This window comes from Lates calcarifer, linkage group LG12 (genome assembly GCF_001640805.2).
Source record: "Lates calcarifer isolate ASB-BC8 linkage group LG12, TLL_Latcal_v3, whole genome shotgun sequence".
Taxonomy (NCBI): domain Eukaryota; kingdom Metazoa; phylum Chordata; class Actinopteri; family Centropomidae; genus Lates; species Lates calcarifer.
Genome location: NC_066844.1, coordinates 10,087,117 through 10,111,777, shown reverse-complemented (window position 1 = coordinate 10,111,777; position 24,661 = coordinate 10,087,117). Strand labels below are relative to the sequence as shown.

General features: G+C 40.1%; 1 protein-coding gene across 4 annotated transcripts in view; it reads left to right on the top strand.

Annotated features, from left to right (window-relative positions):
• Positions 1-24,661, top strand: part of plxnb1b (plexin b1b) — an 84,540-nt gene that overhangs the window by 15,781 nt on the left and 44,098 nt on the right. For 2 of the 4 annotated variants that reach the window (XM_018667511.2, XM_018667513.2), the window contains exons 2-3: positions 1,356-1,426; positions 23,873-23,959. The gene's annotated coding sequence lies outside the window, so the exon portion shown is untranslated. The remainder of the gene's footprint in view (positions 1-1,355; positions 1,427-23,872; positions 23,960-24,661) is intronic. The other 2 variants (XM_018667512.2, XM_018667514.1) reach the window with 1 other exon arrangement.

The following is a 24,661-nucleotide window of genomic DNA, read 5'->3' as shown; positions in this document are numbered from 1 at the left end:
TGAGAATATAAGGATGTATAAGCCAAGAAGGATGCCCATGCAGCTTGGTTATTTGAGCACTGGAGTACTGGAGTAGAATTCAGTCTCACTGTTTTTTGCTGTATTGTGTTGTGCGTGTTGTCAAGATTATTTTTACTTCTGTAATTTGCACTGTTGTTTGAAAAAAGTTAAATATTCAACCTGTAATGATCCTTATCTGAACTCAGGGTGTAGACATCAAAATTCAAATGTTTAGGTTGCATCATCTACATCAATGCAAATTAGAAATCAATGTAAACAATATCTTTTTTGTTTGCCAAAAAATCTCTTAGTTGTTGTTGTGTACCAGAATCACCATATTATTAGGGTATGAGGACTCAAAGGGTGCAAGGACCCTATTGTAACCGCTATGTTTATTTTTAAAACATTTAATTGTGATTTTCAGATAGATATTGCGATTGCGATTTGATTTGCAATATAATTTTTAAAAGTCAAGCCTTACTTCAGTATTCACTATACAAATGTATAACATGATGGAGCATTACTTTAACTTACTGTAACCTCAACATTCATCATAATGCAGTGTTTCCCTTAGGATGACTGTTATGTGGTGGTGAATTTCAATGTTTTGCCCTTAAACAGGAAGTTGGTGTTACTCATTGTTCAATATGCTCCAGACTTCGCAAGTTTCACGAGACTCCTGGCCTAAAGACATCTACATGCCACTTTTCACTCATAGGCATAGCACCATCTGTTAGCAACAGGAATCCTTGTGTGATGAACATAATTTAATTTATGTTGGTTTTACAATAGACAAGTCGATTTATTTGTTCTGTTTATACAATACACCTCTTAATTACGACAGACATTCATTCACAAACTTAAAACCATCATGCAATCATAATCATGCATTTCTTCATTATTTAAAATTTGATGATCCCTTAACAATCCCCTGGCCTTAGCTTTGGAGTATGTGTTGTGAAAATGTTACACAGAGGTCATGTTTAATGTTGTGCCAGGCTCTCTTGTCTGTGGCAGCCATTGGTCTGGCTTTTAAAAGGTGACTTTTGTGGCCGCTGTTCCCTTGCCAGCAAGATCTTTGTTGTTATAGTGAACAGTACTTTCCTTGTATAGAGTGGAGGCCCTCACTTGCATAGCATTAATTAAAAAAAACATGACAGGCATTGCAAATGGCTTAAGCTCACTTCGTAGGGAATAATTTTTCAGCCACTGGCTTGTGCTGTCATCATCTGTTTCCTCCTTATGGCTCCTCAAAGACCATTTGTGTTGTACTTTCTGTCATTTTTTTCGCTTTTAAGAGAGAAACAGAGTAAAATATCGCTATGTGGAATTTCTAACTGCTTGTCTTCTTCCAGGGTTGGATAAATCATCATGGGAACCGTGAAAAGATTTGGAATTACAGGAGAAGAGCCGTAGACTTGCACAGGTAGGAAACGAAATTTCTTTCTGTTTGTACTAATGGTTCCTGGAAACATTAATACATGGCCATGCTAGTCCTAATTCTCATACAATCATTATAATTGTGAGTTTTATTTTTGGTCATTGCTAATGTTGCACACCAGAATAGCCAGATGTGTCTAGGGGGTGATCCCTCAAACTTCTAAAATTACTTCCTTCAGTTCATCTGAATTACACAATGGCTCATAGGAGTTTGGTTTCCTCCTCCTGCTGTGTCCATTTTTCCCAAACCACATCCCATCACACTCAGCAGCTATTTTAAGTGCCAGGGACAGCTCTCAATTACTCCTCCCCATGCCAAACCAAAGGCTCAGGCCATGCATGGCTCAGGCCTCCCCACTTTTATCTGTTTGTTTTTATATGTCCTCCTGCCTTCACCAAGGATTATTGTGTTTTTCCTTCAGCTGAACTTTGTTACATAAACAAACGCCTGATTCCTCCTTGTCCAAGTTGTCGTCTTCTTCCTCTACTCCTCCTGCCCCACTGCTTTGCCAGGCTATCTTCTGAGCACTCCCACAAATCCCAGTGTTTTGATTACATTGTGAAATTGGATCCGTGACTATTTATTCCCAGGCTGGGCTAGTGTGGAGGACCTGAATAGTGGATAAGTCAGAGAGGCTGAAGCCAGGAAGCTATTGTGGTTGAATCAGGCAAATGGTGTTGGTGGAAAAACTGTTTGTCTTCTCATAACCTCTCTCTGTGGGCTTTGCATCCAGCCAGCTGTTTAAAGTAAGCAGAATGCCTGGGGTTGCAGCCTACTATCAGCAGGTTCTGGACATAACCTAAACCCTGATCTTTCAGCTTTAGCTACTGCAGGGGGTGGCACTGACACCAGGTCCTCGCCTCTTTTCTGAACTTTACAGCAGGAATACTGTGCGGTGTGCAGATTCAATGACAACAGTGTCTGAATAATCATGTCCACAGACTAGAGATGTCCTAAGCCAATCCTAAGGATCAGTTCTGGGGCCAATCTAGGCATGCTTTAATGGAATGGTATTAGATAAATGAATGTCAATCAAAATCCAATCCATGCATTACAATACTCTACCATGTCTGCTATTGTTGCAGTTCCTATCCTTTAAGACAACTGGGCTCTACAAAGCAGCATCCTGCTGCATAAGTGAGTGACAATAAGTGAGTGTGTTGTGAATTATTTTTTGAGTGCAGCAGTGACTCTCCTAATAAATACTTTTAATGACTTCTTAATCTGCTCTTAACGTGCTGGGCCTAATTCCAGCAGTTTTACCTAATTATAAGTTTGTCATGGGAGATTGTGCCTGCTCACTAAAGTTGCGTTGCAAGGATGCTCAGATGTTTAAAATGATACTTGTTGCGTTTCCACCACAATAGAGGGTTTTCATCAGGGGAGATATGGGGCTCAGAGAAATAGCGATCAAATATTTGTTCATTGTAATGTGTGTTGTAGTCCTCTCCAAACAAAGTGCTGATTGCTGATGTGTTGACATCTTTCTCACCACCTGCAATTTCCTCACGCTCATCGTTGACTGTTTCACATAACACAGGCTCCAGATCTATGTTCTACAAAACAGACTCATTTTTTTCCAGTTGAAAAGATGGTTTTAGTTTATGGGGCAGCGACTTTCTGTGCCTCTACTGAGGTAAATAAGCATGGTGGAAGTTTCATTTTTTCCACCAGGATGACTGTTTTTTTTTTTTTTTTTTTTTTTTAAATTGACTCTTATTTGTCCTACTGTCCTTTTTGTTTGTTAAAATTATTTTAAGCAAAATTCTGCATTAAGCTGCATTAACCTTCTTAAATAACTTGACATAATAATTAAATTCACATATATGGTACAACACATCTTGGTCGTTTGTGTTGGTGTCTGCTATGTTGCTTGATGATGAATGCTGCTATTCAGACTTCTAGTGGAAATGTCAACATTTTCAGCTGTGTGCGAGGGTGTGGTACAACTGTGGCAGAGTAATCCACATGGCCACCACAAGTGGTGCCTCTGACCCAAACCAGCTCCCACTTAAAGCTACAGCATGCAAGCTCTAGAAATAATAATGGGTGATGATTGCTTGACTCTCTGTAATTGGTCAGAGTGTCTGAATCAATCAAAGAGGTGTTTTCACATTGCAAACAAATAGAACCATGTTTCAGTTTGATGCATACACAGAGACGCATGTGAAACAGGAAGTGGGGAGACAAACGCAAATGTAAATGATCTTTTTATTTTTTTATTTTTTCTCTGCTCTTGCTTGGGAGGGTGGGGGTTCCAGTTGGTGCGTGGGCTGCCCTGCCAAGACAATGGACAATGCTGCATCCCTTTTTTTAAAGGTTCCTTACAGCACATAGAGTAATGCAGGAGCAACAGCTTAAAATGATTGAACCACAAACCTAACTGTGATGGACGTAGAGGTGTAGAATGGAAACAAGGCAGCAAGATGGCGGACAATATGGGGAAGGGCAGCATGATTCGTTTCTGTTGGCTGCTCTGATGCTCTCAGCTCTGGCAGCACTTCCAGCAGCCCAGTGAGAGAGACACTCCATGATGCAGTAGGATTTCATGACTCAGAAATGACCATGATGCTATCCTTTATTTTCTCTGACTGCATGGAAATCTCATGTCTTCATAAGATAAGATTGACTTTATTTATCCCACTTGTGGGAAATTCACATGTTACAGCAGCAAGAAACAAGGGTGACCAAAATAGAAAAATAAAAATAAAAAATATAATATAAGAAAGGCACAGAAGTAACAAAGTTAAAGTGCAGCAATCAGCATTAGAAAAAGTCTCTGTAATAAATAGAAAATGTGCAGTTGTGAAATGTGCAATCATAATATAGGAGAAATGGTGATAATCATTGAGATAGATGAAATTATGTGCAAAATAAAGTGACCAGAAAAGTGGAGTCCAGAGTTTCAGGTTTATTCATATCGTAGATGATGATGAACACATCAGAATGTGAGGTAAAACTCAAAAGGCCCTTGTCACTCCACTGCTCATTGATGTACACTAGCTACCCATGGTCATCAGAATCAAATTCAAGTCACTGCTTACCTACAGAGGGATTTCTGGGTCTGCACACACCTATTTAAACTTCAATCATATGTACTTATGCTCCCTCTCAGCCACTGTGTTCCTCCAAAGGGGCATCCCTCTCTGTCTTCAGGATTTTGTTGAAGACTCATCTCTTTTGAGATCTCTCCTAATGCCTCTAACACCATAATATGCCTAAATACACTACACTTTAATTGATCTCCTTGCACTTTTCCTTAGTGAACCAGATTACATTTTTTGAATATACTTCAAGGTCTCATACTGTATTGTTTTAGTTGTTGTTTTAGTTGATGTCCTTCACTTGTAAGTCACTTTGGATGAAAGCATCTGCCAAATATGTAAATGTGAAATGTATATGCAGGAGTTTAGTGGATGAACTGACACTACATGTGTGGGGTAGTGAATGATATATTTCTCCTATTTATAGACCATGTGTAATGAGGACAATAATGTTGAGTGTTTGTAAAAATGAAAAGTGTAGATAAGAATAAACATCAAACAATGAGCTAAAAGCACATTTACTTGACTTAAGTGAGTTTAAGTCTGTCCAGATATTGCATCCATTATCACTTGTTGTTGCGTTAAAGTCAGAAGGATGTGATCATCTCAGTAAATCAGCAAGAGACTGCTAATCCAGTATCCATTCGCCAGAAGGCTGTAAATCACTGGTAGACCATTTGTTCCCTTGGAAGTAAATGTTGAAAAATGTCATTGGTAAGAGCGGTGTCGGGCTTGAGCCTTTCAGCCACACACTACAAGAGCAGATATCTAGTTTCAGAGTCCTTGCCTGAAGCCCTAGGTGAAATTTGAGGTAATGCCTCGCTTATTTCTGCACAAGACTTTCCTTGAGCAAAGAAGCTTAACCCCACAGTAAGCAGAATAATATCAAATCATGTTATTTATTTCAACTTTTGTCTTAAAAGTCATAGGAGCTACACCTGAACCTCTCATGACTTCAACCACTGAAACAGAGGAATGCAGAGGCCAGTCAGAATCTCATCACTGCTTGACCATTTACATGACATTTACTCACCAATTCTGACTTTTCAGGAGCCTGAAGCTTTTTTCCATTAAGTTTCATATCCCCTTCTCCAATGTCCTCCACATTCTTGAAGTTTCTCCAGATGATGAGTGTTTTAACTAGGTGGTGTTCTACTTTTGGCATTGGAGTCCTGTGGAGGAGTATAGTGAAAAAGATGAAAAAAAGGGTCATCCATGTGTTTCCCTTCCGAGTCGTGCCCAGCTTTGAAAGGAACATGCTGAAATAAAAGAAGTTTAATTTGGATGAGCTTTAACCTTACTTAATATCTTTAACATTACACTCCCAAATACAAAAAAACTTTACTCTTTGTGATACACTGTGCAAATTTGTAGATTTTTTTCAAAGCCCCTATGAAAAAAAAAAAACAACAATTAATTAATTAATTAATTAATTTGAGAGGATATTCCCACTGCTGTGATTTTGTTGTTTGGGTTTGATTATGTGCTTGTTTGTTGCTGAGGTTTGGGCTTTCCAATATGTTACAAGTTCATGGTCATGTTCATCCATCCATCCATCCATCCATCCATCCATTTATCCATTATCATACTTAAGGGTGGTAGGGGGCTGTAGCCAGTCCCAGCTAACGTTGGGTGAGGAGTGGGATACACCTTGCAGGGCTGACATATAGAGACAAACAACCATTCACACTCACATTCACACCTACGCAATTTCAAGTAACCAATTAACCTAACCTGCATGTCTCTAGACTGTGAGAGGAGCATAGGGAGAATGTGTCAACTACACAACCTGGTAGGTGACAGTTCTTCATGTTCATGTTATGAAAAACTTAAAACAGTATACAGCACCAGTCAAAAGTTCAGCACACCTTCTCATTCAATTGTTTTCCTTTGGTTTTAATACTTTTTTTTAAGTTATTTTTTTGGGCTTTTTCGCCTTTATTTGACAGGACAGTGGAGAGGAGACAGGAAACAGGGAGAGAGAGCAGGGGAATGACACGCAGTAAAGATCCGGCCAGACCGGGAGTCGATTCAGGGACCAGCTGCTCAGGGCATTTAGGCCCATGCAGCATGCGCCCCAACCACCCGGCTATGGGGGCACCCCGTTTTTATTACTTTTTACATTGTAGATTAATACTGAAGACATCAAAACTATGAAGGAACACATATGGATTTGTGTAGTAAACAGAAAAGAATATGATTTATATTTTAGATTCTTTCCTTATTGAGCATACTGTGTTTTGCTTTTGGAGTCATTTATAGACAGTTTGTCTTACTGTGGACTGATGAATATCTAAACTGTTAGAAATCACTGGTAATCCTTCCCAGCTTACTCAGATCTCTGTTTTGCGAGGCATGGTTCACATCAGTAGATGCTTCCTGTGAATAATTAATTCACTCACTGATTACGATTTTTATAGTATCTTTAAATGACACATACACATATAGATAAATATGTAACATTAAGAATAAACACAAAGGAAGACTTGGAGCTCTGCACTCTCTCTAAGAACTCTGCACTTATCAAACAAAGACTGAGAAATATTATGTCATCAAACAGATTCCATTGTTTAGAGCTATAGCTATATGTATATAGTTTAGAGCTTTATAGAGTTTTATGGATAGCTGAGATTAAGTTCAAAACTGTTTAGAATTCAAACATCTATATTAAACTGACTTCATGCTTCTTGCAGACTCCACAAACATCTACACATGGCTGCAAAATTCCGCAATTACGTAATTGTGGCTGGCATGCTCACCCAACATTAGCCTCTCAAAATTGGAAATGGCAATGTCTACAGCCATGCTAATTGTTCATAGCTTTTTGTTGATGATTAGCTCACTGATCTGTGAAAACCTGACCTAGTCACTTCCTTTTCCTCCTCCCCCCCAGAGCACATCGATACTCAGAAAGATTTATAAAGACCAGAAGAGTATAATAGTTGAGCCATTTATGAGCAGTTTTTGTCGTGTTGCGGAGCGTATTGTCTTTTTGGGGAGTGTGTTTGCCATGGGTTAAAAAGTACCTTCAACCTGTAATGAATAAACGAATCTAAAATAATTAAATGTGTCACAGAATAAGTTGTGAGTTTGCATTTGCATTTGAAAATTATTTTAACAAAGATGTTTGTATATGAGACTGGACTTCTGTCCTGTTGTGAATTGCAGCTGAAATTTCTAATATGGCCAAATTTTTATATTTTCACTTAGGCAGCATGCTCACCTTTGACTTAAGATTGAGCATCTTCTTGTTTTGCTTTCTTTTTCTTCTCTTCCTTGTGCCAAATTCAAACTGTCTCTGAGACAACATCTCTTCTCCTGCAGTAGCGCCCTGCTCTGATTAGTGATTGGTCAGATGTTGACTTGTGGGCATCGTGAGTGAAGGCATGGGTGGCCTCGCTGGTGACTTTATGGCATGCATAATTGTGTTGCATATGCGCATAAAATGAGGCCCCCGTGGCAACATAAAGCCCTATGCACAGCATGAGTGCTGCGTTTAGGGAGGGACCGCCCTGCTTGTCAGGAGTTTTAATGTTGTAATGGGTGTGGTATCCAGTGCAACAGATGAACAACTTTAACATGCAAATAAGTTCACAAGGAGCACTCCAGCATGACGCACTGCAATAACAGGAAAACAGCAGGAAAAAAGTTATGTCCACTCCTCTGGTTTCTGTTGTCACAAATGCCGTCCCTTCTTGGTATCATGATAATAATATAAATGTCCAGAGGAGTCCATTTTACTCCCTCAGTACACAGACTAATTCACAAGCTCCTTGTTAGCTTGTAGCGAGAGCAGTACACAGTGAGGAGAGACTGAGCCGTTGTAGCGCAGGCAGTGAGCTGGTTAACTCCTGCCCAAAAGTTAGCAGATTTTCAGTTTAACTTCAGATCATTATTTAGGTTGTAACTGCATAAGAGGTGCCATCAAAAAGCTCTGAGACTGTTCTTGTTGTGAACAAACAGAGCACTGCATGGTAATGTGCATGTAGCAAGTGCAAGCAATCAGTCTGGTGTCAGTATTCTTTGTTATGTTACACAGTCAACATCTTGACCTGTGTTGGATGTGTTTTTTTGACCACTTGCAGTAGTGCATTTACAGTTTCACCATGGAGTAGATGCAGAACCTTGTCGAAATCTGTGATCTGTGGTCACTGTCAACTCATCCAGGGTGATCCGACCTTCAAGTCGAGGGCCATTACCAGAGGTTAGAGATGGGTTTACAGCTACAACCTAGAGACCTAACAGTTGTCCTTGCAGTGAAAGAGCGAGTGAAGTGAAGAAGGTGCATCATGCTCATATTTTTCAACATTTGCATGATTCTACATGTGAATTTGTCCCCCAAGGGTCAGCCGGTCAAAATCAAGTTCTACTGCACTGTTCTCAGGCCATCTGAGAGAAGACATTTGGCAGTAACAACAACTGTAGCACAGTGCATGTTTGTGTGTGTGAGTGTCAGTCGGGGCTACCTGAAGATCCAACCTGCATTCTGATGGTATTCGACATGCAGTGGTCCAAGCACAGCAGGAGCACTGGGAGTGGTGAATATCTGCATAAAATGACTACTCAGAAGGGGAAGAAGGACAGATTTAAATCAGGTATGGTTTTTGCTTGCTCTAGATGCAATCTCTGAGGTTTTTTTATTGCACCTTATACACAGTGTTAAAAAAGAAATAAGCAAAGCAAACTTGGAGTGAACTTAAATTCAACTTTGATTTCACTTATTCTGGTTTCTGATGAGATCAGACAACACACTGTACAAACTACTTCTTTGTGGACACCCTTAGGGTTGGTTGGTTTGTTGGTTCAGTGGTCTATGGGTTTATAGTCTTTCAGGAGTAGTAAGAAGAAAGACTGACCATGTCAGAAATCAAATGAGTTTACAGTTCCAAACTGGCTGCACTTAAAGTGGAGTGAAAAGCTGGTCATCATAGAGAGGGGATTGATGTGATATGGTTTAAAAACAAGGATAAAGGTGCATATTTTCAGGCAGTGTTTTCTGGAAGGTATTTATGGTGTTGCACTTGTTGTTCACATTTAACGTGCCACAAATAGTAGTGTAACAAATGTAAAGAGAGTTTGAGAGAGAAGTACAATGCCTGGCTCATCTCTCATCTTTCAGAGCTTGTCAGTCATAGTGTGAAAACCCTGCATGCTACAAGACTTATGAAACTGTCAGACATATTCCATAACAGCTTGAATGCCCCAGACAAGACTGCATTGGGGTGGTGAGGCTCCATAATGACTTCGCCAATGTGCAGTTTCTTGAAACTCAGAACAGGATGGCCAGGTGGACTGCATGTGCAAATGACCATGAGAAAGCTGATTAGCACATCAGGTTGATTGTGGAGCAGCTTCAGTTGTAGAAGAGTTTCAATTGTACTGTCACAATTGCCCAACCAAAGAAGACTCGATGCTGCTGGGAATTGGAGCAGCACTGTAGTGTCTCAGTGTGTCTATGCTAACGTGGTGATTAGATGTTTGTGTGTGTGTGTGTGTGTGTGTGTGTGTGTGTGTGTGTGTGTTTGTTTGTGTGTTTGAGTAATTACTGGTCTTTGCTGCCAGCTTGTGCATCTGTTACCTGCCTCTTTGAAAGCCCACAGATCCAAAGGAATGGCAACCAGCAGCCTTTGAAATTGAGAACACTTTGTATCCTCATCTGCTGTTTACTAGCAGTGCAAACACATCTACAGCATGAGATGTTACATAAATATCTAAATAATATCAAACTTATTGACACTGAAGTTGCAGCCTAAAGTAGCTGTGACCTGCTGAATATAGCTACATTGTAAGGAAAATGTATTGGAGTTTAAACTCTCTATTAAATTACTGTGTAAATAATGTGGAATTACATGTGTAGTTGTATATCGGTGACAACATTTGTTTAGCATCAATCATGATGATACATATAGATAAAGCTGCTGTGAACTTTATCTGAGCCAGCCAGCAGATAGTACAGAGTAATGTAAGAGGATACACATTGAACTCTGTGTAATACAGTACACCAATTGTCTTTGTCAGCCTGTTTGGTTTTTTTTTTTGTGTGTGTGTGTGTGTGTGTGTGTGTGTGTGTGTGTGTGTGTTTTTGAGGGGCGGATATTGTTCCTCTGTCTGTTGTCCGCCTCAGTGTTTGTCTTTTTTCTATTCAAAACTATAAATAAAAATATTGAAAAAAAACAAACATTTAGGCTGTTGTCAACCCAATCTCCAGAGAGACTATGGAGACTAATTGTCCATCCTTCAATATGAATTTCAAAGTCACTGCAGCACCCCAAACACACATAAACTAGCTCAGTGTTTTTCAACCTTTTTTGAACCATGGCACATTTTTTACGTGAAAAAAAATCCGGCAGCACACCACCAACCAAAAATGTTACAAAATGACACTCTGTACCCTAATACAGTATATAAAATGACAATATAGTCTCCCAATTTATCAATACTCACTCAGTGTGAAACCTGGGCCTGTTTAGATGAATACAAAGCTGATATTCTGGCAGGAATTGAAGAAAGACACACACAAAGCTTTTCCTCAACAGCTCTCAGTCTCTCTCTGTTTTTAGTTTTTATTGCAGTCAGGCTTGAAAAGCTCAGCTCATAGATATGTTGTGGAAAATGGGAGCAATGTCGAAATAGCTCTGTTTGCCAGAGGTGTAACAACTCATCCACTGACATTTTGTGAGTTGAATCAGTGTCTTCCCAACTGATACTTCAAATAGTTGACATTTAGGGGACAGCCCTAAAATTGACCTTATGGTATTTCACTTCATACACTTCATGGAGTAAAAAGGAAGCTTTAAGTTCGACAGAAATGGTGGTTTGATTTATATCGAGATATATATCAATATCGACCAATATGAAAAATCATATGATGGTATGATTTTTTCCCATATCACCCAGTCCTAATTGCAGATGAACTTTACACCAAGGTTTGTCTGACAGTGCTGGCAGTTTCTAATTTAGCAGTTAGAGGAAAGTTAAGGAAAGAAATGAGCCACTTATGTTGTTTAAAACTCATTTTTAGATTTTTGAAACTTTTATTTCAGTGCATTTTCTCCATCCAGACAACAACAACCTGGTGATATATCTGAAACTGTGTTGCAATGACTCTTTAAACTCTCTCTGTTAGACCTGTCAAATCTGGACTAGATTAATTGTAGTCGTTTTTGTTCTAAACCTGGTCTGATGTGGTCTAGATGGGAAAATACCTTATTGTGTTTCCATGAATACAATATAGGTTTTATAAATCTGAAACTGTCCAGGTGAAACAGGTGTAAATATGGCAGCGTTTAAATATGGTGTACTGGGTATAAATAGTGAGTGATTTCAGACATAGTCAGAATATCTACTTCGGTTTAAAAAGTGATTGTTGAAGTTGCCTGACAGGTAACTCATTAATTGAACAGTTAGTGCATCCACGCAGAATAATCCAGATTACATGCATATGTGTTTCCATGGTTACTAAATGTTTTGTGCACAAATGTAAACATCACTTACAGGGGATTGCTTTTTCTTGAGAGTTCACCACCAGCAAATTGAGGAGTTGTTTATCTTTTCAATCCATGCAAAAATCACATACTGACCAATTGTAAGATCCTGTGCTTCGCTCTTACACCACAAATGGACCACACCAGATTCCACTTGGAGCTGGGACAAGACCAACTTTTTGAAGTGGTCATGATCTTGTTATCTACATTCAACTGACAACTAAACAAACAGAACCATATGGGCTAACACAGCAGTTTTTAAAAACTGCACCAAAAACGTACGGTGTGGGGGCACATGGCAAAGTGAGAGGGAAATAATCATAAACTGTAATTCAGAGACAGATTGGGAAGAATAAAATGGTGGAGAAATCAGCGACAACAGCTCAGCAAAATCAGAATATTAGGGAGATGTGGTTTGAGAGTGAGTGGTAAGAGGGATGTAGCTCCTCTCTGTTCTCTTTTTACCTGCAGTCCACTAACAAGACTGACAGTCATATCTCTCAGCACCTTATTGTAAACCTCTTGCCTGTAAAACAGGAAGGTGAGAGAAAGACAGCCAGTGTCTTTACCACAGACACACACTGTACTCTCAGGAAAGTAAACAACATTCCCAGTCTCAATCCAGGCAGGAATGTGTGGAGCTCTTATCTACTTTTCTTTCTTTTTTTAAAATTTACATTACTTTTGTAAGACAATCACCTGTGTGTCGGTTCGGTAAGACTAGCATGCTTTGCTTCAGGCAGCAGGCTCAAACTACAATGGCAAGTCCACCTGCAGGGTGGTTCATTGTGGCAGAGCAGGTTTGATGTTAGAGATTGCTCATGGCTTCAGACAGTATCACAGTTATTAGGTTTTATTACACTTGTGTGTTACATTATATCGTGGGAGATAAAGGCTAAAATGCACACACACTTCTGTACAACTATACTTCCCTTCAAAACATTTTATAAACTGATGATATAAACTTGCACATACGTAGAAATTAATACACAGAAACACAAATCATTTTCTTCCTCTTGCACAAACACATCCACACAGTCTACCATACCATACATATCCAGAAATACTTACCACATTTGCACATACATATCTTAAGTAGCACATACAACATCCCCCTCCTGAGCTCCATAAGAGGCTGTTGTGTTGTGGTTTCTTCTCCCAGCTTGGAGCATTAAAGTCGGTGTGAAGGAGCAGCAGCTGGTCCAGTAAGGCAGTGCTCACCTCCAAGAGAAATGCCAGGCATTTAACAGAGTCAACCACCTCTCTTCACCAGTCTCTGTTAAATGCCTTAAATGCAGGAATGTGTTTAGGTTTACCACCATGTGACCTGGGTGGATGTATCAGAAAATACACGAGTATTGCTCCAAGAACACAGAATTACTAAGTGTTCTAGAAAACAAACTTGGTGTTGTAGAGAGAATCAATAGCAACAGCTGGGTATTTTTTGCTGAACTGATTTAAATACAAATAATTATTAGATTTGGTTGAGCCAATGTGAGTGCTTGATTCTGTGTTTGTCATAGTTATCAACCTGTTTATCATCCCATTATCTGACTGTCAAAACTGTGTACTGGCTGGCAGCATTTCTACTTTCCAAATTCATTAGGATTAAATGTCCCTCAAACTGGCCTCATTATCACCTTTTTATATTGTGCAATACGCCTGGCTCCATTCACAACGCACACCCTGATGTTTTATTTAGAATCATAATCAGAATCCTTTATTAATCCCTTGTTGGAAATTGTTGTTGTCCATTTCAGTACAGAGTACTGTAAGTACAGATAAATAAAGAGGAATAAAATAACATAACGATAAGATACAAAGTCTTCATGATGTGCGACGTCAGTGCCACAGGTCTGTAGTCCTTGGAGCCAGCTTGGATGTGGCATCTTTGGCACAGGAAGGAGGCATGACGTCTTCCACAGCACAGGGACCCTCTGAAGACTCAGGCTGAAGACATGGTGAAGCACTCCACATAGCTTGGGGGCTTTGTGGACCCTGGGGATCACCCCATCTGGACCTGCAGACTTGCCTGAGTGGAGTCTCTTCAGTTGTCTCCTGACATGATCAGCAGTGATGTCCAGTATGGAGGTGACAAGTGGGGGAGGGGTAGAGGTGTTGAGTTGAAGAGTGTAGGGAGGAGGTGCGAGGGGGGTCATCACAGGAGGATGAGAGGCTGTAAGAAGGGGTTGGGGGGGTAGGTGCTAGTTGCAGGCCTGCAGCGGAGGATACTGGGGGGGTGAGCTGGGGTCACAGTATCAAATCTGTTAAAAAACACATTGAGTTAGTTCGCCCAGTCCCAACTGCCTTCAACTCCTCTACTGCTGGTTGGTCTGAAACCAGTGATGGTGCCACTCCAGACCTCTCTCATGCGGTTTTGCCAGAGTTTCTACTCCTGTACTTCTCCTTGGCATCCTTGCTCTTTGCTTCCAGCTTCCTCTCGATTGTTCGCACCTCCTCCCTGTTGCCAGCTCTTCTTCTCGTTGAAGATGGCTTTGATGTCCTTTGTTCCCCACAGCTTGTTGTTTGCGTAGCAAAGGACAGTCTCTGGTGGGACAATGGTGTCAACACAGAAGCTGATGTAGTCAGTGATACACTCTATGACCCCATCAATGTCCGCTCCATGCAGCTCACAGAGTGTCTGCTAGTCTGTCACCTTAAAGCAGCCCTGCAGTGTCTCATTAACCTCTTCTGACCATCTCCTTATGGTCCTTGTGGTTACAGGCTGCTTCTTCACCACAGGCACTTAGCAGGGGTTGAGGTGAATCAGGTTGTGATCTGACCTTCCGAATGGGGGGAGGGGAGGGGAGCTGTATGCATTTGCAACTTTTGCATACAGCAGGTCGATGGTTCTCTCCCCTCTAGTGGAACAGCTCACACACTATGGAAACTATGGAAAAGCAGAATTACTCGTATGGGACGACAAAGAGGCTCTTTGTGTGGGAGCAGACAACGCAGCAGTCATACTAACATTTACCCTTCACTCTCTGCACTGCCCTTTTCATTGCCCATACAGACATACAGTGGATTCAGAAAGTATTTTTGCACTCTTTATGCTGTAGATTTAACTTTATATTGATAAAATTCCCATTTTTGTCCATCAATCTGCACTCAAATTATTCATATGGTCAAAGTGAAAACATGTTTTTGGAAATATTTGCAAATTTCTGCAAATAATCCATAACTAAAATCTTTTACTTGCAACAGTATTCAGACCTTATGCTGTGGCATTCCAAATTGTGGTCAGGTACATCCTCTTTGCTTTAATTATCCTTGAAATGTGTCTAGAATTTGACTGGAGTCCACCTGGGGCTATTTGAATTGTTTTGACATAGTCCAAGGAACTCAAATGTAGACCTAAAGTTGTGGCAAGGAAGAGATCAGGGCAAGCAATTTCTAAAGTTTTGAGTGTTCTCAGAAGCACACCGGCCTCAATAATTGTGAAATTGAAGAGGTTTGGAACCACCAGGACTTTTTCTAGGGTTGGCTGTCCATTCAGCACGAGTAACCTGGCAAGAAAGGCTTTGATCAGGGAGGTGACCAATAACACAATGGTCACTCTCACAGAGAGGCCCTATATAGGAATGGGAGAACCTGCTAGAGTGATAGCTATCTCAGCAGCATTCCATCAGTCAGGTAGAATGGCTAGATGGAAGCCACTTTTAGTAAAAAGCATATCTCAGCCTGCTTGGAATTTACTTTTGCGCAGAACTCCAAACTCCAAGTGAGACAAACACCAGGCATTGCTCATTATCCGGTGAAGCATGATGGTGGCAACGTCACGTGGTGCTGTAAGCGCACGACTCCACTGTGTTGTACTGTCAACATACAGCTCAAAAGGCTGATACACACACACACAGATAGGTTATTCCCTCTGGTGAGAATCTATATCTCTTTCCTGTCAATACTTTTGACAGGGAAAGCCAAAAGTGTGGCCCATCTCTGAACATTTGCCCTCCTAAGAGACGCCCTCACAATCTGTGCACTGAGCTCCATGGGATCTTCTTGAAATGGTGATGCCATTTTTCAAGAGAACTGATTGGTCAGTAGAAGGTGCTTATATATGTGTTGATCTATTATCTTGAACATACAGTAACTTGGTCTGGAGCATGGCACAGTTTTGACAAAGAGACCCTGTGTGTGTCCATTGAGATGTAAGTCTCCCTTTCTGTTTTCAGATATGACTCTTAAGTTGCTATTTTGTTAGCTGGGTTAGCTCTGCATTTATTGGGGGTATAAGCTTAGGTGTGCTGATGAAAAAGCAAGCAGCAATAACTATATGTCGTGCGGTGTGTAGCAATGCTGTACTTCATATTATGATTGTTTCAAGACGTTTAAGGGTGCTTGTAACAAGGCTCTGCTTGTGTGTGCCATTCACTGTAAATGTAGACATAAATAGGTGGGTTTAGTATGAACCAAGATGTCGCTGCCCAGTAGAGCCATGTGTTCTGTACTTTCACAGAAATACATACACACTTTTAACCCTTTCATGCATGAAATGAGATTAAATGAAATCCTCAATCAGGATTTTTTCCTAAGTGTTTTTAGTCTTCTTTAGGCATGAAAAAAAAATTTTGAACTTCATTTTTTTAAAACATTATTCTTTCAAGGAGTTCCTCACGTCCACTCGGGTGGACTGGCATGCATTTGTGTTTCAATTAAAGAGCTATGTATTTAACAAACCAATCAATAAAATCATATACTGTATTATGTTAAAATTATATAATAATATGAATTATCAAATAAATGTTAATCAAATGTATTCACATATTTTATTACTGTTCAGCACAATGTAAACACAGTGAACCTTGCTCCTGACACCGTAGATTCTCAGCATCCTCAGTTCCCTCAGCACACTGTCACTACTACTAGCATTTGTCAATACGTCTTTTTCTGGCAGCCATTCATCATCACTGCCATTAGCAGCATCCTCATTTGACTCAGGTGGTATTTGCTCCATTATCCTGTAGGCCTTTCTATCATGTGCTGTACTTGAGCTCTACAAAATGTAAAAGACACTAACTGTTGCTTTCATAATGGACTTAATCTACATATAATTTTGTTTTGTTATTGTTCTTTTGTTTATATTTTATTGCATTGTCCTGTGTATACTGTGTTTTTGTTTAGATTTTTATAATATTGTCTTGTTTATATCTTGTTAGGTATTTTACTTGTATTTATGCCTTTTTCTATTTTTTACTATCCCTATTGCTGCTGGAACAGTGTGGATTAAAGTGTAGACATAGTTGTTCTTGAAAATATTTTTTACAATTTCTGCTGCCATTTTTTTTTACAATCCCCTGTATTTTATTGTTTACGTCTTTGAAATTTTATGAGTTAATATTGATGCTTCTGCTTGAGATGATGTATGTGTGGAAGACCAATTCAACTGTGTTCATTGGGTTTTTATAGCATTGCTTTGGTAATGGCATTTATTCTGGCTACATTATGTACCTGTGTGTGATGCAGAGCTCTGGTAAATTGCATTTCTGTATGTTGTTGATGGTTCAGAAAGCCGTGACATTAAGGTATTAAAGTAGCCTATTAAGAGGTGGGGTAGAGGTAGGACACCAGTGAAGGCCTAGGTGTGAAATGCACGGCCCACCACTGCTATTTAAGGATATCATGTAAACCTGAGTATTTTATCTTGAAGTGGCTTAAACACAGTATGCAAATTGTAAGCTGACCCATCCTTTCTCCAAAATCTATAATGTTTCCAGACCGCTGATTTACTGTTTGCTGCTTGCCATGGTGCCGCTCGTATAGTGTAGGTGCTCAGGCAGAGAGAGACGTGTGTGCGTCAAATGATTATATTGTGATGGACTGTGATAATATATGTTTAGCTGAAGTACTGTTATGCCAGGGTTAATGAATATGTTGCCAGCTCAGAAGCAGTGAGGCCTGTCTGTCATGTCAGCTGCCTGTAATCGGCTGGGAGCCGGGTACGGAGACGGGCTTTGGGTCTCTCCACAAAAAAAGGGGCTGAAAGTGAGTCCTTGTAGGTAGTTTGGGGTTTTTTTGCTATTTTTGTCAGCATTGGCTACTGAGGAGCCCACAGCAGCCTGTTATTGCACTACAAAACGTTGTGACGAAACTAGCTGACGTCTCCTTGGCAAGAGATGTATAATGAGTGATCGATGTTTTCATTTTGGATCGATACTAGTGGATTGTTGATCATTGAATCCATGTATCGTTACACCCCTACTTGTTACACACACAGGGACATGCAGCAGTGCACAAACATGCAAAACATGAAAAATAAAAAAAGGTATGTTGTCTGTTGCATAACATTGCTATGCATCATGGATGTCTCTTGGACACAGAGGAGGACACATTACAGGACATATGAGGACATGATGCTGGCCCGCATGTAATGATGCCAATGAACCCAAATATGCCAGCAGCAGCAGAGATGGCACTCTGATTTATTGGCATGTTGTGCCAAAAACACACCCATGATATAGTAAGAGATTAAGTACAACCTTTTGAACCATATCTGACCTGAGCAACACAGATTCATGATGAGGAAAGAGGACATGCATGCACAGTTTTGGTCAAAGCCATCATGTTCTGCCCAAATATAGATGTGATCCCTTAGATTTGAATATTCATCCTCCCTTGTGTCCAGGCTCATCCTCTCTCACCCCAGAGTGATTTCTTAGGGGCCATAAAGTTTAACAACCATGGGAACTTCCTTTATCCACACTGCAGCAGCAAGTGACTCTCTTCTGACCACTGAAACATGTCCAGAAAAACTCTCTGTCACGTCATTGAGGAATTTCATTCCTCATGGTCATGAAAACCATGGACTTTTATGTTTTACTTTCTGGAAGGACATTTTCCAGAAGAGAGTGCAGGGCAATGATTCTCCTACTCCTCATCCTTGTCCTCTCTCTTTTTATTGAGTTCATCAGCCGAGGAGGAATTTGTTCTTTCAGATGGACAGCAGTTGTTGCTGGGTTTCCCTGTAAATAACTTAGTGGCAGCCAGCCAGCTGGGCTGTTGAGCTCCAGTGCTAGCAGGCAGACTGAGAGGAAATGCACCAACTGGAAAGTTGTTTTGAAGCTGAGAAAGTGAGAAGGATTCAGTTGATGAACTCTTGTTAATAATCTGGCTTTATTTTCATACTTGCATTTACTTTCATTTTTTCATACTATATAAGAAATAGAAATCTCACTCTTTATAACATACAACTTTGCAGGTGGGAGAAGCCGATGACAATACAGTCAAACCAGTGTTACACTGATTTAATACTTTAAAGGAAGATTAATTGCTGTGGTTTTTAAGTGATGTGTTTCTTATCAGAAGAAAGCGGTTGCACTCAGTAGTGCAACCTTGGACGGAAATGTTGCAAGTTATGTTAATAAACAGAAGAGCCTGGTTATACTCTGGCAACATGTATGTTTGAATAAAACCAAATAATTTGAGCTTGTATCTGAACTATTTATATGAATATCCCGATTTTATCAGAAGTTGGTATTTACGTCATCGCAAAATTAATGCTTTTTTGGATGTCCAAAGTACCATAGATTTTCTGCATAGATAATGTTAAATGACTGACAGTTAGGGTGCTTCCAAGGCTTGCACAGACATGCTCTTTTGACTAATCATCAATCGGTGTGAAGTGACATCAGAAAATATCTATCTATTCTTTGATTTAAAAAAAAATATCAACTTTATAAGCCAGTGTATATAAAAACATTAGGAGAGAGTTAAACAACAACTTCCAAAGTGCAGTCATTGAGCCTAAATTTCTCTTGAATATTCTGAAAACAAGTTGAAGCTCATGGCCTAACCATACTATTCACCAGCTGAGTGGGAAAACTGTTCATGTCAGCCTGTTAATTGTGATTCCAACCTTGAAGATTTTGGAAGTTATGACATCTCCCACTGGACAAAAAGAATTACGGATTTGTCAACAAATCCGTGGCAAAGTATCTGCAAAGACACCAATTAACTGTACAGTTCATTCAGCTAATTAAAATGAGCCTGCATTGTACTTGAGTTTAGTTGTTTCTGATCTGCTAGAAATATGTGAACCAATAAAAATATGCTAATTTGGGATATTTATATACTGTGAGTAGGTTTTTTTTCCCATTCCATTTTGTAGTCTGATTTGTTCTGTCTCTGAATCAAGAGGGACACTACTGAACATTTACAGAGCCCTTTTGTCCCTCCTGCTAGCTGTTAAGAAGTGGACTGATTGGTTCACGTTATTGGTGTGTGTGTGTGTGTGTGTGTGTGTGTGTGTGTGTGTGTGCGTGTGCGTGCATGTGTTTGGTTGTTTATGTTCACAATCCTGGGTCTAATTAAAAACTTGCTTTACTTCCTTAATTGTGCAAATGACAGGGTGTTGGATGGGGCAATGTGGGTAGGCTCTGTAATTAATGGCTACCTCATCCTCCTCAGTCTTTGGTTCTCTCTCTCTCTCTTACTCTCATTGTAGATTATTATCAGTAGTCACATTCCATCAACTCTCAGCAAGCACTGAGGCTTGCATGTACTTGTTTGTAGCGATTTCCCTCATTGTTTCCACCCCCTCTCTGTCTCACCCCCATCTTCCCCTTTCACTATTGTCTCCCTGTAACCCTGTTTCTGTCTGCTTATGTCACTCTGCCAGCCTTTTCACTTGAAATATGGTCTGGCCTCTCCTCCAGAATGTAGGATAGCTGAATTGGAAATGAATGAAAGGCTGGACTTAATGCAATGGGTGATGACTCAATTGAATGTGCTTCTCAGGAATGCTGTGTTATATTGTGAAGTTTTGGCTGCAGCAAAGGCTTCAGCCTAGTCCATTTGTGGTGGATTGAGGCTGGTAGACTTTGGTTTGTCCTACAGGAATTCTACTTCGCTGGTTCTGTCTGTTTGAAGTGGACTGAACTGAACTGAGAAATAAGTGTGAGTGTGTGTGTGGAGTTGGAGAGATAGAAATTATATTGTACTGCAGATCACAATTTCTCTCTCTCTCTCTCTCTCTCTCTCTCTCTCTCTCTCTCTCTCTCTCTCTCTCTCTCTCTCTCTCACACACACACACATACACACACACACACTTACTTGCACGCACGGGCCTTCAGGCACAATAGAAAATAATATATTATGTAATTTTTAAATGCATACGCAAGGATTAAGGTCTGTACCAATATCAATATTTGAGAGTATGATCAAAATCTGATAATAACATAAAATTAAATATTTTCAAATCTTCAAGGAGATGCATTGATGCATTGATGCATTGATTGTCAATGTAGACGGAAATTGTTCCAGCCATTTGGTAATTTACTACGTATTTAGACAAAAAACAGCACTGTCTTTTAAAATGCATGGGCCAGTGTTGGAGGGCTGTGATGCCTGTATGAAACATTAGAAAATAAGATACAATCCAGGAAGGCCAGGCCAAAAACTGCATAACAGTATATAATACAGTGAAGAAGGAAGGGAAACAGTGTAGACAGTGCCAGAATGTGTTGGCACAGGGGGTAATTCTATTCCTAGAATTGTGCCAACACAGTGGTGTCATTGAAATGAAAGAGGTGGCTACGTTTTTTTATTATCGTTGTGAATATGGTCATATAACTTATTTGTGGCTAGCATGTCCCAAGTGATAACAATGTCACTGTACTAAAAATTGCATCACAATGTCTCTGAACTGTTTTGCAATTTGTTATGGGAAAAGTCACTATCAGAGCCAATTTGAAATTGTTCTTTGTGGGGTATATAGTATTCCATCACATGAACTGTGTTACTTTGTTTCTGTAGACAGGGCAAAGTGGAGTTCATTTCCTAAAAGTAAAGGAACATTTAGATCAAGCAGTTATAGACACGCATTTCCTCCTCTCACCTCACATCACTGTAATACCTTGTGGCTAGCTGAAGTCAGAAAGAGGACATCCACTCTGAGACTAAAGGTGATTCTATTTTATTATTATTTTTTTACACGAGAAAATTGCATCAGGAGTCCATTCTCTTGTTCTCATGTGTCTCAAACTCAGAAAAGTCTTGCCTAATTTGATTATTCACTGCAGAAAAAGGGAGACCAGTAGTAATGGCAGCTCAGTTTACTGTAGTTTTTAGCTTTTTGAGTTACAGCCTTCAGCAAATTGTGAATTTAGGTAAATGAGGGCCTGACTGGCCTGTTACTTTTAGATAAGTAGACTGGCAGCCTCCAGATTTACAGATGAGGACAACCCTGTGCTCAAATTGACAGTGTTACCCACGATGGAGTATTATCATACATCTCAGCTTGCAGAAACAGTCAGCTAAAGAAACAGGAGAAGCCCTGTATTTGTTGAATTAGCACTTCTGTAAATTAAATTCAGAACGTTCTAAACGGTTATTCACGTCTCTACTCCATCAGGCTCTGAATTGGTTTCTCAGGATTATCTGCACAGAGCTGTAAAGTGTCTTTCAGCCAGAGTCATGACATGTTGAGTACAGAGTTCAGGCTCTGTAGCGCCGGAGCTACAGCTTTAAGAGCACAGGCTGTTCAGAACCCCCCTCCACACACACACACCCTCCCCATGTTGGACAGGGGTGTCTGTGTCTACCATTTTCTATAACTTTCCAAAACTGATGATCAAACATTCACAATTACTTCATGCTGTGTTTAGCCAGCTTTACAGAAGCGACAGAGGAGCCAAGCCTTGTACTTCTCTCCTTAGCTCTTTTCTCCATTCTTTACACTATTTTTGACACTCTCCATATGAGCAAGTTTAAATGATGTTGTTTCTCCCCACTCTCTATCACAGCTAACCTTTTGCTCTTCTTCCCTCTATGTGGTTGTTTGGAACAACTACTAACATGGGGTTTCCAGCTTGGCTGGACAGAGACCATAAACCGGCCTTTTAATTTGATCATATCAGCCTTGGTCACTGGGGCATCAATCATTCTGCTTGACCTTTGTCTCTGCTTCTATTGTAACTGGAGGTAGTTATACCTGCCTTTTGCAAGAAAGTGCTCGCTGAGAACTTCTAGATTAATTCACATTGTCCTGTCAGGCCTTAATCCTCATTCTCACAGAAGATTTCCACCAACAAAGTAAGCTCTCTCAAGCTCCTTTGTGTGTGCGCGCATGTGTGTGTATACACGAGTGAGTGAGTGTGAGAGAGAGAGAGACAGTGTATGTGTGTGTGTGTGTCTGTGTGTGTGCACAACCTGGGTGAGATTCGGCCTGTTGAGTGGGTTGAATAGTGTCTTTTTCAGTCTCTGTCCTTTTCCCAACACTCCCTTTCTCTTTGGAGATCTGCCTGAACTCGAAATAATCCGGCCTCTGTGCCAGTGGTGGACTGTTGGGAGATGAAGGAGAGGTGGTTAGGAAGAAAAGGATGTGATGTATACATAAAAGGAGAATAATTAAATGTTTCCACTTATTATGATAAGTGGAAATATTAGAGCATTTCACAAAGTAATTATGAAACTACAGATTCAGGTGCCCAAACAAGTGAACTCTACCCTCTCGAGGTTGCCATTTCATCCTCGTTTTTTCTTACAGCAACTTGTTTCTCTGGCAGGAACACTGAAACCAAAGGCTTTTGTACCTTTTATCTTAGCAGTGCAGGAAGATTGTATACTGGAACAGATTTTGTATGGCACTGAAAGCCCTCTTGGACTGCCACTACTTGATTTGGCTTCCTCTGTGGGCTTTTCTACAAGCAAATTGAATGTAGCCAGTCTGACATAGGTCTGACAGGAATTTTAGTGGGAATGAGCTTCCCATGACTTTTGGTGAACTGCAGTGATGCAAAATGCTTGAATGTCAGTCTGTAGCAAACCCACATGCTTGTATTTGGTTCACAGTAATGTCTTTTAGGTCAAGGCTTGTCACCAGTGTCTTTTCTACCCTGATTCTCAATGGGTGTCTATGTATAGGGTATACTCATCTGTCTTCACTTACCTTTGTGTTACAGGTTGTCCCGAAGGATGTGTTTTTAAACCCATGCTGCTGGGAAGACAAGAGGTGACATGGCTATGTAAAATTCCACTAGAAATAAATGGTGAGAAACAAATGTCTCAAATAGTTTATGTGCAAGGATTCCTCCTTTGGCAATTTAAACAGTTGAATGCCACTTGATAAAGTCACAGATTTTAAAAAATATCAACCATTATTTTTTTCTTTTTTAACAATAGTTTGATTAGTCACAATCATGCACATTCAGGTCAGCAGCCTGAGTTAATGTACATATTTAACATTAAAATGAGGAAATATGATCTAAGTGAATTTGACCATGGAATGATTGTTAGAGCCAGACAGGCTGGATTGAGTATTTCTGAAACTGCTGATTTCCTGGGATTTTCATGCACAATAGTATCTAGAGTTTACTCAGAATGGTACAAAAAAAAACAAACAAACAACAAAATTCAGTGAGCTGCAGTGATGTGGATGGATGGAAATGATTTGATCTGTCCATAGGGTTAGGTCAGAGGAGAACAGCCAGGCTGGTGTGAACGGACAGAAAGGCTACATAACTTAGATAACCACTCTGTACAGCTGTGATTAGCAGAAAGGCATCTCAGTAACCTTGAGGCAGATGGGCAACAACAGCAGAAGACTACACTATCAGGTTTCATTCCTGCCAGCCAAGAATCAAAATCTAAGGATGCAGTGGGCACAGACTCATCAAAATGTATGGTAGGGTGAGAATTTGGTGTCAACAGCATCAATCCGTAGACCCCATCTGCCTTGTGTCAACAGTGTA